Source organism: Coptis chinensis, chromosome 4, assembly GCF_015680905.1.
Source record: "Coptis chinensis isolate HL-2020 chromosome 4, ASM1568090v1, whole genome shotgun sequence".
NCBI lineage: Eukaryota > Viridiplantae > Streptophyta > Magnoliopsida > Ranunculales > Ranunculaceae > Coptis > Coptis chinensis.
This window is the reverse complement of record NC_141459.1, coordinates 71,838,414-71,852,814: the sequence shown is the minus strand read 5'-3', so window position 1 is coordinate 71,852,814 and position 14,401 is coordinate 71,838,414.

The window sequence follows — 14,401 nt, the reverse complement described above, 5'->3', positions numbered from 1 at the left end:
ATTTCTGCTTGAGCCTTGAGGTATATATGAAGTACTGACTCCAAACATTTTGGTATGAAGCGGGGTTTTATCTAAATCCGTCAATCTATTTCAAGGAAACTAAAACTGTGATAGAGACAAACAGTGTAGTTAAGGCAAGTCTTTTTAAAGCTACAACGGCGCTTATACCCGAGTTTGAGTCGGAGAAAGCAATGGATCAATTGAAACTTTATAGAGATGCAGAGGGGACATTTGGAATAAAGGTTGCTATAAGTCGAAGAGAGACTATGAAACCTCTGTAAGCTTTCATTTGATATAATAATTTTATTTAGTAGTATTTGTATTGTATCTTTTCAATTACTGACTTTAACATCATCATAACATGTTAAATATAGATGAATGGTGGTTGCAATTTAGGAGTGATGTGCCTAGCCTCGCAAAATTTGCAGTTAAAGTTTTATCACAAACATGTAATGCATCACCATGTGAACGTAACTGGAGTGCCTCTAACCTGATTAATCGTGATTAATGTAGTTTTTGACTCTTAATGTATGGTACTTACATTATCAAAGGCACTCCAGTTACATTCATATGGTGATAACTACACTGTTTCTCAGACTCGGCTATAAGCACCGTCATAGCTTTAAAAAGACCTGCCTTAACTACACTGTTTGTCTCCATCACAGCTTTAGTTTCCTTGAAATAGATTGACGGATTTAGATAAAACCCGGCTTCATACCAAAATGTTTGGAGTCAGTATTTAATATATACCTCAAGGCTCAAGCAGATGACATCCATGTTTGCTAATTTTTTTTAAAAAAAAACTTGGAAGTTATTACCTGCATGCAATGGACAATAGAGTTGATATTCCCACCGTACCTCTTGTCAATAATAGTCTTCACCTTTGTCCATGTCCTTGTGTCCGACCCCAAGTTATTTTAAATTTGCTTCGCAGCCCTCCTCATAGCCTCTTTATATATAGCCTATACACGACTTCTCTTCTCTATCCACCATTCTCAAAACATCCACCAATGGAGCCATCACTTGACAAGAGAAATAAACATTATCCCAAACTTTTGCAAAATCACTCTTTCTCCAATATTCAGAAACAAACAACACCTGCACATTATGTCTATTCTCCCACATGGTTCGCAATATGTAAAACTAAGTAGCAATCCTAGTTACACAAGATCTGTGTAACTGTCTACCTCCGGTCAACTTCCGCAACCAAGCTAACACTCCCATGGTTATAAAAATAAACTACCACTACTTTTGCTTCAGCTAATACAAACTTTATTTGAGGCAATGCGGTCCTCTCTCCACTCCCAAAATCATGAAGCATCAAATTAATACAATGCGTTGCACAATGAGTCCAAAACATTGAACAATGTTCTTCTTCCAACATTGTTCCCGCCAATTTATAATTGGATCCGTTGTCGGTCACAAACTATAGAAAAGAGAAATGCATTCGTAAGTTGATAAATGAATTAGTAACTTGTATTTATTCTTTTGTACACACAAATGCCCAAATATCTTACTGAAACAATATTCTTAACCCCGATGTCGACAATCACTTCATTAATCATTTCTAAAATGTAGATTGCTTCCTTGACATGTTCCGATGCATCAATTGATTTCAAGAAAATTGTGCCTTTTGGACAACTAACCATAAAATTTATCAAACATCTGCCTTTTCCGTCGGTCCAAAAGTCAGTTATAATTGAACATCCATATAGCTCCCAATGTGGTCTAAAAGTATTAACAAATTCTTTTGTCTCGTCATACACCTCCTTCAGTAAAGTCACCCGTATGTTATGATAACTAGGAGGGGGCATAGCTGTAAGGAAATACTAATAATAATAAGTACAATATTTTAACAACCAACTACTTCAAAAAGAAAAGGGTTAACGACTATTACTCCCCTAGATGAGCCCCCTAGATGAGCCAATTAGTATTTCCACCCCACTAGATGGGAAATTAGGGTCTCCCCTCCCAAAAAAAAAAAAAAAAAAGTCAAATTGGGTTGACGGTGTTTTTTTTTTGTGTATTGGGGAGAGACCCTAATTGGCTCATCAGTTACTCTGCGTTAACAAAAAAAAATAAAATAACTAAATAATCAAAAAATTTAAATATGCTACTTTGTCCGTAATCTTCGATAGCATGAATCATTTCTGTAAAGCTTGGTGGGCATACTACATTGAAAGCTAATCCCACTTCGTATGCCAACTTTGCTATCTTGTTCCATGTATTTTCTTCAAAGCTTGCATGTGAGGGTTGTTTTTATCCAAAGTGATTTGCTTCATTTTATCGGTTGGCAATAATCGATCAAGAGGACCTCTAACATTGTCGATGACTTTTTTTTTCTTCGCACCACCAATGGAAATACCTTGGCTTCTATTACCAACACCATTAGAAATTTCTTGTTCTTCGAGTTCATCAACATCTTCATTTTGTCTTTCAAGAATACCTTGAATTCTAGTTTATCAAGCTTCTTCTTTTTTACTTGCTGCAACGTTGCATTGATTTTCTTTTGAATCTCTATGGTCACATTTGGATATAATGTCACATTCCCTTTCTTATGAACTAGATGTTCCTTCAACCGATTTATCCCTCCAGACATCCTTTTATTACACAACAAACACCAAACAAAATTTCTATTATTTGGGTCCCTACACTCACCCCATTCTAATGCTACATTATCTGACTTCCTCTTAATTGAGGTTGTTGTTGTTGTGGCATCAACACCTCTCCCAATAGATGGTTCATTTGAAGCTCTTGAAGACATCTCTGTAAAAAAAAAATCAATTGGTAAACACTAAGAACTGAGGAGAAAAGAGAGGAGAAGAAGTGAGAACAGAGGGAGGAGGAGGAGAAGTGAAGAGAAGAACAAAAGGAGGAGAAGAAGAAGAAGTGAGAGAACAGAAGGAGGAGGAGGAGAAGTGAGAAGAAAAATAAAATAAAAGAAGAAGAGCGTATTTGGAAGTCCTGGAGTGGAGAAGACTAACTTTGCTTTTGCTGAAAAAGGGTACCTGGAATATGTCGAGCCCTAAATTTGCTTTTGGACTTTTGGTGTTAACCGTTTCGTGGGCCAAAAAAAGGCTTTCCTTTTTCCTTTTTATGTGAAACAAAAGGCCCGATTCCACACGACTAACTCGTCCGGCCTGATCACTTATTAATCAAAATATCGTCCGATTTCTCGGTGATTTTTTTACCCCGATCACTCATGGGGAGTAATGTGTTGCACTGGTCGACTAGGTACCGAGTAACTGTGCAGTTTAAGCGCCGATTAATCGACGATTAATATGCGAGTAGGCACTATGCGCTACTTGACCGATCCGATTTACTAAAAATATACAAGTCTGAGTAGAAGCAATAAATCCGACGATTTCTTCCGATTAATGATCGATTTCTGAGAAATCACTTTCGAAAAAGCGCCGCTTAACAGCTCTGTGTTTTACACCATGAATTCCAAGTGAATAGCAGCCTTAGCAGATGAAGAACAGAATGAGAAATTGTATTATCTTGCTTCACAAAAGTTTGGGATCCAACAATTTGAAATAGTTGAAGGTAGAAACTCCACTGTTGATCTCTTGTTTCAAACCTATGAGAACCCATCTTCTCACCTTGATTGTATTCTTAAATTTATTGTGTAAAGCAACCATTAAAAACCCATCTCTAAAGTTATTAGATTGAATTTTTTGAGATTATTTTATAAAGGATGACAAAACTGCAAAACAGGTAGAACGAAATGGAGAATGGGTTCTTGAGAACGAAGGGTCTTAATTAGAAAGTTAAAATTTGATGGTGTAAAGGACATCCTTATTTGATGTTATTTATTATACTATAGGCAGTTGTATTAAATAATGTTTTTCATTATTTAGTGAAAAATATGTTTTATTTCCTATATATTAATTAAACTTTTTATATAAAAATAATAAATAGATAAATGTTTTATCCACGACTAGTTTCCAATTAATCCCCGATTAATTCCGATTATTACGATTAATCGCTATAAGGTCTTGGAGCGATTTGTTGCCGATTAACACTTAAACTGCATAGCCGAGTAGGGAGTACTTGGCAATTTAATAGCACAGCTTCCCGAACAACTGCCATTTACTATTCTGGACAGTTTATAAAACCTCTTCAAACATTGTCATGAAAAGACATAGTGCGTCTTTGAACAAACGTAGTGCTTGTTTGAAGAGATACTTAATTGTGTATTTAAACTCTTTTCTGCAACGAAAGGAAAAAAAAGAATTGAAATCTTCATTCTTTTTCTTGGTTGTCTCAAAATTCAAAAGTTTTCAATTGAGAGTACAAGTTTCATTAAAAGCTTCGCTAGGACTCTGAACTTGTAGTCCTACAATTCTAAGTTACCGATTGTTGTTTCCTGGTTAGTCCATGCTTGAAGAATTCTTAGCACTCAGACATGAGAGAAATTCGTTGACAATTGTAGGAGTCATATTTGTGATCACTGACTTTGCATGTATAAGAGCCCCAAGAGTATAACACTTGTAAAAAACAGATAGCACATGCACATAACCCAAAATGGGTAGAGAGAGACAAGTGGTGGACCATGAGACGGGAAAGGGAAATCAAGGGTTGAGGGAAGACCGAGGAAAATGTCTAAAGCCCATAAGAAATAAGGTTGAAATGGGGTTTTTCCACAAGAGGTGGGGGCGGTAGATAGAGGAGAGGAGGGAAAAGAGTGAACTACGACAGCTTGACCCTCGAGAGGGGTATGTAGGCAACCAAGTTGGTACAACCGATCTATCTCAATAAACTCCTACCCCATGAAACCAAACAAAATGAACAGACCCACAGACGACGCCATTGGTTGGACCCAAATGAAGAACCAACGAGCTTGTATATGCTAGCACCCTTAGAGGGTGGTGCAATTCTCATTTGGTGGATCTGGAGAAGCCGGATGTGTTCATTGTGTTTGGTTTCATGGGGTATGAGTTTATTAGAATGGATCAGCTGTACCAACTTGGTTGCCTACGTACCCCTTTCGGGGATCAAGCTACTGTAGTTCACTTTTTTCTCTCAACCACCCCTATCTCTTGTGGAGAAGCCCCTTTTCAATCCTATTTCTAATGGGTTTTATACCCTTCCTTTAGTGTTCTCTCAGCCCTTGATTTCTCTTCCCCATTTCACAGTCCAGAAGTTACCCACTTGTCTCTCTCTACCCCCTTTTAGGTTATGTTCCCGTGCTCCTCTTTTATGTAAATGTTATACTCTTGGGGCTCTTATACTTGTGAAGTCTGTGGTCACAAATATGGCTCCTACAAGATTGCTCTCCAGCTTTCAATCGATAAGTGTATATCAAACTGTTGGGGATTACACCAATACCAATCGGTTCCCCCACTACACAGATAACTTGTATGAACTCAATTCAACTCCAGATAAATCTCAAATATCACAAACTACCTATACTAACATGCCCAACTCGGCTAAACAACTATTAACAACAGATAATAATGTAAAGCGGTAAAAGCAAACCACAACACAAAGATTTACCGTGGTTCGCCAATGATGCCTACTTCCACAAGAGCCAGCTTCTTAATAAAATGGGAAGGAAGATTACAATCTCTCCTTTTCAGTCTCTCACCTTACTAGATCACTCTTATCTCTTTCTGTGGTTGTATCTCCGTAAAGGTTCTCTCTTTGTTTGATCACGGATTCCAATCCTTCCTCGACTTGTTTGGTTACTTAGGTTAGGTTTTCCAAAACCTTGATTTTGGTTTTATCTCCAAAACCAAATTCGCGGATCTTGTAGCAAGCCCACGAAAAATAGACCTGGCGCTGGCACTCGAAAGGCCAAAAGACTGGACAATTTAGCGGGTCGCCCTATGTTACTTGGAGCTCGGGGCGCCAGCTATTCTTCCTTAGATTGTCGAGTTTGCCGTTTGTCCGCTCCGGTTTCTCTCCTCATGTGAGGGATAACTCCAATCAATCTCCCCTCCCGAGCGGTGAGGGGGCTACCTCCATGCAATTGCCAAATCAAGAGAGGAGTGTCTTTGCCATTCCCAATAGCACAACAAACATCAAACTTACCTTTCGGTAAGACTTTGGTCATCATATCCGACCCGTTCTTGTCGGTATGGATCTTCTCGATACACAAATGCTTGTCTTCAAGTACTTCTCTAATCCAATGATAACGCACGTGTATGTGCTTGGATCTAGAATGAAAACTTCGGATTCTTGCTTTCAGTGGATGGCGCTTAGAACTACAAACCGCTTTACTTTTTAGCCCTAGTTCGTCGAAGAACCTCTTCATCCATAGCAACTCTTTGCAACACTCAGTGGCTGCAATATACTCGGCTTCTGTAGTGGAGAGGGCAACACACTTTTGCAACTTAGATTGCCAAGAAACTGCTCCCCCTGCAAAAGTAACCCGAGATAACCGAGGTGGACTTCATCGAAGTCAACATCACCGCCATGTCGCATCGGTAGCCTTCAAGTAAGGGCTTACTTCCACCAAAGCACAAACATGATTTGGAAGTGCCTTTGAGATATCTCAATATCCACTTAACACCTTCCCAATGTTCTTTACCCGGATTTGATAGAAATCTGCTTACCACCCCAACGGCGAAAAGCAATGTCCGGTCCTAGTACACACCATGGCATACATCAAACCGCCCATCGCGGATGCATAAGGAATCTTTTCCATCCGACTCTGCTCATGCTCACCCTTAGGACACATCTCTTTGGTCATGCGGAACTGGCCACCAAGCGGATTAACCGGACCGGCGGCTTTTGATCCATGTTGAATCTCTTCAACACGCTTCTCAATGTAGCTTTCTTGAAAGCCACAACTTTCCACTCTTTTCACGAGTGATCCGCGATCCCAAGTATCTGCTTTGCTTGACCCAAATCCTTCATCTCAAAGGACTTACTCAAGTCTTTCTTCATATCTTGTTGATGTTTGGGCCAACTATCAACATATCATCCACATACAAAGAATAGCACAATGAAATCCCCATCCGAAATCTCCAAACAAACACACAATGATCTAAGCGGACTTCTTGTATCCTTGCTTCACCATAAAGGAGTCAAACTTTATGTACCACCGTCTCGGTGCTTGCTTCAACCCATACAAGCTCTTTATCAGCTTGCATACTAGGTGCTCCTTGCCTTTGACCTCAAACCCTCCGGTTGGTCCATGTAGACATCTTCTTCAAGGTCTCCATGAAGAAAAGCCGCCTTAACATCTAGCTGCTCAACCTCTAGGTTCATACTTGCGGCCATACCCAATACCACCGGATAGAAGTCATCTTCACTACTTGAAAAATCTCATCAAAGTCAATTCCTTTCCTTTGACCGAATCCCTTCACAACAAAGGCGAAGCTTTGTGCCTTTGAGGATTGTTCTCTCCTCATGCTTGACTTTGTATATCCACTTATTCTTGAGAACTTTTCTCCCCTGCGGGGTTTCTCAACTAACTTCATAAGTGTGATTCTTATGCAAAGAATCCATCTCGTCATGCATGGCCTTCAACCACTTTTCTTTGTGCGTACGCTTCAAGCCTGCCTCTTGATAGTACATAGGTTCTCCACCATCCGATAGTAGTAATGCGTCGCATGTGGTGGATACCTGTTGAAGCTAGTCTCTCTCTGTCGGACCTCCTTGCCCCATCTACCGTGCCTCGGGAGGTTGCACTTCGCTTGCTCGGTGGTGGTTCATGCATCTCATCTGCATCTTCTTCTATACCAATAGGTTCTATCCCATCATGAGCAATAGATTCTCATCATGAGCTTCAAACTCATGGTTCTCTCGCGCATTCTCAATGCCTTCGACGCGTTCCAAGGGAACTTCGGTTCTCAATCAACAAGATCATTGGTGAAAGCCTCAGTAGCTTCTCACCCTCCTCAAAGTCTGCTATGGTTTGATCTTCCGGGGAACACAACATCTCGACTTCGATTACCTTCTTGTTAATCGGATCATAGAGTTTGTAACCAAACTTTTCATCTCCATAACCCGAAAAATGCAATTGGCTTTGTCATCAAGCTTGAATCTCTCATCCTTCGAAATATGCACAAATGCCCTTACCCTCAAGTATCCATAGTCAACATCTCTGCTGACCATACTCTCTCTCGGATAATCACTATTGAGGCTTTTTCGGTGACAGTTTGATCACATGCACGGCACATGCATTTGCTTCTACCCAAGCTTCTAGGTAGCTTAGAGTGAGATAGCATGCATCTTATCCTCTCTACAATGGTACGGTTCATTCTCTCTCTTTATTCCATTCTCGTTGCGGTGTCTTGGGAACGGTCCGCTCATGACGAATCCCATGACTCGGCAATACTCTTCAAATGGCCCAATGTACTCACCCCCATTATCCGAAATGAATACACTTCAACAACTTCCCGGTCTCTCTTTCCACCATCTTTGTGGAATTTCTCAAACACGCCAAGTACTTCATCCTTGGTCTTCGGACTATAGACCCATATCTTTTCTTGACGATCATCAATGAATGTCAAAGTCATAAAACTCCCCCGGTGGGACTTCACTCTCATAGGACCACATAAGTGCGTATTGCACTAGTTCAAGGACGATTAATCCTTTCGTGGAGATCGGGAATCTTTGGAAAGACACCCCAATGTTGCTTTCCTACCAAACAATGAGTACATGTACTTAAATGTGTACCTTTAATGTCCGGCATGGCCTTTTGCTTAGCAAGAACTTCCATCCCTTTTATGCCCATGTGACCACGCCTCTTGTGCCACGCTTCGGATGAAGCTTCTTCTTCGCAGATTCGCTTCTGCTTTACACAAACTAGCCTCGTGTTTTGTAAAGAGAGCAAGTTTTCTTTCCTCCGGCTCTTTCTGATGGAACCTCTCTGCTTTCGGTTTCCATACCCGTTACCAAACGAGTTTACAAAGCCATCATCATCTAATTTCCCAAATTTAAATTAGGCTTAGCCGTATGTCGGGGACATGTCTTACATCCTTGAGTGTCAAGGTATAGCCGACATTGGTTTCTATATGAACATCTCCAATGCCTATAATCTTGAGACTCCACATCACCCATCCTCACTTCACCATATTCACCACGGTAGTAGGTAGTGAAAAATCCCCGCGGTTGTGGCGTGATAGGATGCTCCTGTATCTATCACCCACTCAGATCGACGACAAGGTACTAAAGGCGACACACACCGCCGACACCACATTTCCACTAGGTTGTCGACTAGTCGCGGTGAGTATCTCTGCTGTGTTTGTTCCTCTTACACCATGTCTTCATGTACCGCGGTTATTCTTCTCATCCTCTTCTTGTTTCAACTCATATCCGAAGTGGCCTTTGGTGGCACAATAGTAACATTGCCTCTGCCTTTTAGGAGTTCTAGCTTCACCCCTAGATTTACTTCGCATCACCTCTAGAACGAGATGGTTTTCTCTTTCGACCTCTCCCCCGCTCTCTGGGTGGTTAGAAGAGCCGCTTTGCACTCCTTCTAGTCTCCTCATTCAACAAAGGCGTGGTAGCCATCTCCATGGTAACAATTCCATCCTTGGTCGCTCCATGTAGAAAACCGCTAATGTCTCCCAACTTTCGGAAGAGAGCCTAATAGAAACAAAGCCTCAACTTCGTCTCCCAAATTGATCTTCATCAAATGCATCCGATTGATGATATTCTCAGTACTTCATTAAGATGCTCGGACATTGAAGAACCTTCTTGGTACTTCGTGGTCTCCGCAAACTTTAACGACTAGCACTTTGTTTCCACCCGACTTCCTCTCATAAAGGTCTTCGAAGTTTCTTCCATGGGCTCGGCGTCGTAGTCTCTTGGCTACATGGTGAAAGACAACGTCGTCAATCCACTTCGAATGTATCCAATCTTTTCAAGCTTTTTTCCACTCAAAATCAATGCCTTTTCTCGGTTTTACTCCCTCATTCTCAATGGGAAGTGCCAAGTCCTTGCAAGATAGCAAGTCTTCCATCTTGGCTTTCCGGATGGTGTAGTTCTTCCTATTCGGACTCATCATACGAGTGTTCACGGAATGGTCCATCTCTACAAGTTATTTAACCTCAAATCTTCTCTCGGGGAATTTCACAAACACCTTCCCGACCAAGATTCGGATAACACCTTGCTATTCTAACCAAGGCTCGATACCACTTGTTGGGGATTACACCAATACCAATCGGTTCCCCACTACACGGATAACTTGTATGAACTCAATTCAACTCCGATAAATCTCAAATATCACAAACTACCTATACTAACATGCCCAACTCGCTAAAACAACTATTAACAATGGATAATAATGTAAAGCAAGAAAAGCAAACCACAACACAAAGATTTACCGTGGTTCGCCAATGATGCCTACTTCCACAAGAGCCAGTTCTTAATAAAATGGGAAGGAAGATTACAATCTCTCCTTTCGATCTCTCACCTTACTAGATCACTCTTTATCTCTTTCTGAGGTTGTATCTCTGTAAAGGTTCTCTTTGTTTCATGTCGGATTCCAATCCTTCCGACTTGTTTGGTTCTCATAGGGTTAGGTTTTCCAAAACCTTGATTTTGGTTTTATCTCCAAAACCAAATTCGCGGATCTTTAAAGCCCACGAAAAATAGACTGGCTGGTATCACTCTGGCTCGAGCGCCGAAGTCGCTAGACTGACACCGGGAGCTGGCTTTGAGGCTGGTCGCCCTATGTTACTAGAGCTCTGGCTGGCAATCGAGTTTGCCCGTTTAAATTTCGGTTTCTCTCCTCATGTGAGGGATAACTCCAACACAAACAAGTTGTTTATTGTTAAAAGTAATTTTTCATATTGTTCAATTGTGGTTCCAACATTACCACTGACATCCAAGTGGCTAATTTCAAATTCTAATAGCTAACGAAATTTCAGATGAATGCGTCAAATTATTTGTTCTATCTTAGCAACCTATTGATGGCATTAGCCGATTTGTGATTTTTCTATGCAACAATTATATGGGCACTTTTTGGTATTCTACATGGTACAGAGAATCTGAAACACTAGCTGCGACCTACATAGACCAGACACAAATCTTATTCAAGTGTGTCTGCATGTATCCAATTCCTAAATGATCTGGTGTTTTATCTGGTAATCCCTTAGTTAAGGGAGTGGCCTTGTTGTATCCAGTTTCTGGAGGTTGATGATGTTCATCTTAAATAGATCGCCGTCACAGAAATCTAGAACCTAAGGGGATCGTGTCTCTGTTAATATTGGTAATCTAACCTAAATGGCCTCATTATGTTCCACTTCATTTCCAGTGATTACTGATTTCTTGGTTATCTAATTAACAGCTGTATGAGCATATGAACTTGACAATATTCATATTGTGCCTGTTTGACATCAGGATTATTTAAAAGTTCAAATTTTGTCATTCTGGGATTTTGTACACAGAAAATTTTCACCAAATTTCCACAGGAGAGATTTTTTTATCTGGATCATGTGGACAAGGCTGAGCATATCTGCATTTTCCAATATTTTGACCTACTGAAACCACGATATGTAATATGATTTTAAGCTTTCCGAAAATTTATTTTAAGAAAGTTTCTGAATAAGTATACTGGTTTTTTGCTGCTTTTAAGAATAATGTTCTTCCAGCCTGAAAGGTTGAGAACTTTCTTTCGTTGCCGAGAGATATGTTATATTATGTACTCCATTTTTCTCAACTACAAACTGAATCATTTCTACGTAGCTTTCTTTCTTTTCTCACCATAGTCAGTTGCCGTCATTTGTTCTTCTTGCAGTGGTCCATCAAGGTTCGACTGGGATAAATGTAGCCAATCTTGGGTATATAGGCGCACTAAAGCAGACTTGTTGTGACTTTTAGAGAGTGAATTGGACAGTTGTGTGGTGAACCAATCAGACTGTCATAAACTGCTGTAGACACTGTAAATGTATTGGCATGGATGATGTGCTTTCGTTAGAATATGTAGATAAGTCCTTGAAAGGTTTTGGTCTGTGAGACTGTGACTGTCTGTGTCTGTGTCTGACTTGTGCTAGGCGGTATGAAACTGAGAGAAGTAATGTACTAATATATATGTTGAGAGACCAGATGCGTAGATGAAGTCTAGAATGATACGTTGGTCATGCTCATTTTGTTCAAATAGTCTCAATATACCCTGAGTTCTAACTTTGTTTTATTGCCTCAAGACGGGAGGAATTCTCAGTTGTGTAACAAGTGCAACTATTCTTAGTGACGCTTATTTTGGAATATGTAGTATTGGGGTGTTGCCAATTTTTGTGAAACCAGAATGGCAGGAATGAAGGTTGGGTTCTGGAGAAAAGTTTCTTAACGAAATAATGAGACTACTTGGACTAAAAACAAAAGAAAAGATCTCTGAACTTGCCCTGAATTATTATCGAAAAAAAAGAACTTGCTCTGAACTGGATCAAAACAGGCTTGCAGAGTTGCAGGAAAACTTGATCTTAAATTCCTAATATCTTTGTCACCACTTTGTCGAGTGGGTTTTTTTTGGTTGGACTACTTGTCGAGTTAAATTTGCTGTCTTTACTTTGGTCCATTTGCTTCCAACTTTCTTGTCCACTCGTGGGGCACTCCAAGAATCCAACGAAGTTGTACACTATCAATTTCCTCAAGTTTAAGTTTGTTCGAGTAGTTTGCATCCGGGTCCATGGGTGAGTCCTGTACTACTTCGCTTTGGTTAGGTATTGGCTTGAATAGTTCCATCTGCTTTTTCTGTTCGAGTCTTTTGGTTTAGCTTCTTTGTTATTCATTTTTAATATCAAGCTGTCTTTGCTAGTGATCCTCGTCTTCCACCATACCAGATCATTGTCGTAAAAGTTGTGCAAGTGCAGGTGATTAAGTGCTTGAATAATTGTGCAACTGTTAAAATATGGATGGAAGTATAGAACCCAAACAAGAAGCGGAAGATATTGTTTAAATACTATGCGTCTGTGCCTGGGTTCTCGCGCAACAGATTTTTCAAGGTACGACTTCATTATTTGCTTTGTTAAGTAAGATAACAGGTACCCCTGAGCTTTCTTTATTCAGATTTCTCTGCTCCACATATGGTGGCGTAATAGCAAGTTAACCTATTGGTTAGAGACTATGTACCCCTGAGGTAGCAGTCAATGTGGGGTAACCAACTAGGTGCCCACCATTCAAACAATGAAGAACTGAAGGTTTGAGTGCTGGCCGAACTAATTAAGGTAGCAGGTGCAGATCCTGAAGATTGAAGGTTACATACATCATACCTCGACCAAATGAACATTAGCTTGCTTGCATCAAACTAGGCCAGATGGAGGCCATCATCCGTATACAGGCAAAAGAGGAATCAGAGGCTTAGTTTTACTGGACCAAGCTAGAATAAAGACTACCGGCATGGGCTTAGTGAGTAGCCGCCCCCTTTCTAAAGTCTGCCCTACTATCCTAGCATATAAAAGGCATTACAGATGGCCATCACAGACAACCACATTTCTTGTTGTGGACTTGTGGCTGTAAATTTTGTACTTGCCACACTAATTAAGCAAGATAATAACCTTGATGCATTTCTGATCTGAATTACTTGCATTTTTTGTAACAAATAACAACAAACAACTCTAATAATAAACCAGAGAAATAAAATGTTTCAATCAAGAACCTAATATTGTTATCAAAGGAAAAAATAAGTTGTTAGAGAGTAAACAAAGTATATGAGATGTAATTGATTCTAAGCTTTATTTTAATAAAGGGGTAGGGGACCTCGTTAAAAACCCCGCTTGCCAACAAAAAAAAACAAAGTTTAATTTTACAAAATTTCTTCTACACCAAACAACAAATCCTGTTTTTTCATAGCTCAAGATTTGTGTTAACATATCCTGTTAATATTGTAGTGATCAGATAAATCACTTACGATGTATAAGAACAATGAAACTAAAGATGACAAAATGAAGATTGAATTGAGCTAGAAACAAAATTTTATTAATGAGTAACAATAGCGGTTACAACTTCCTCACTCTCTTTCTCTGCTCTCGTTTTTTACAAATAGTTTTGTGTAATGATTTGGAATGAATCAATCTCTTCATTTCCAGTCTATTTATAGTACTTCTAGAACATCTTTGACCAATCCCTTCTCGCCGCGTGTCCATCTTCTTCTTCCTTCCTTTTTCATGTCTTCTTCCTGTAGTGTACAAACTTATTTAACAATATAGCGATATATCGCCATATTTCAAGTTGGAATATCGGAGTGACGATATTTACCCACGACATCGCCCTCTCTCGAAACTTTCAAAATTTAACCCCAAAAAATTTGAATGTTACGAGAACCAAACCAAATTCCCCAATATCCAAATTCAAAAACTCAAAACATTACAATTGTGCACAACTCAGCTACCTCGAAATTACAAACGCCGTTTTCTATTTTCTCTCTCTCTCTTAATTTTTTGAACTTATAAAACCTTTGTTTCATTTTCTCTTTCCTCACTTTTACAACACGACTTTGAACAAA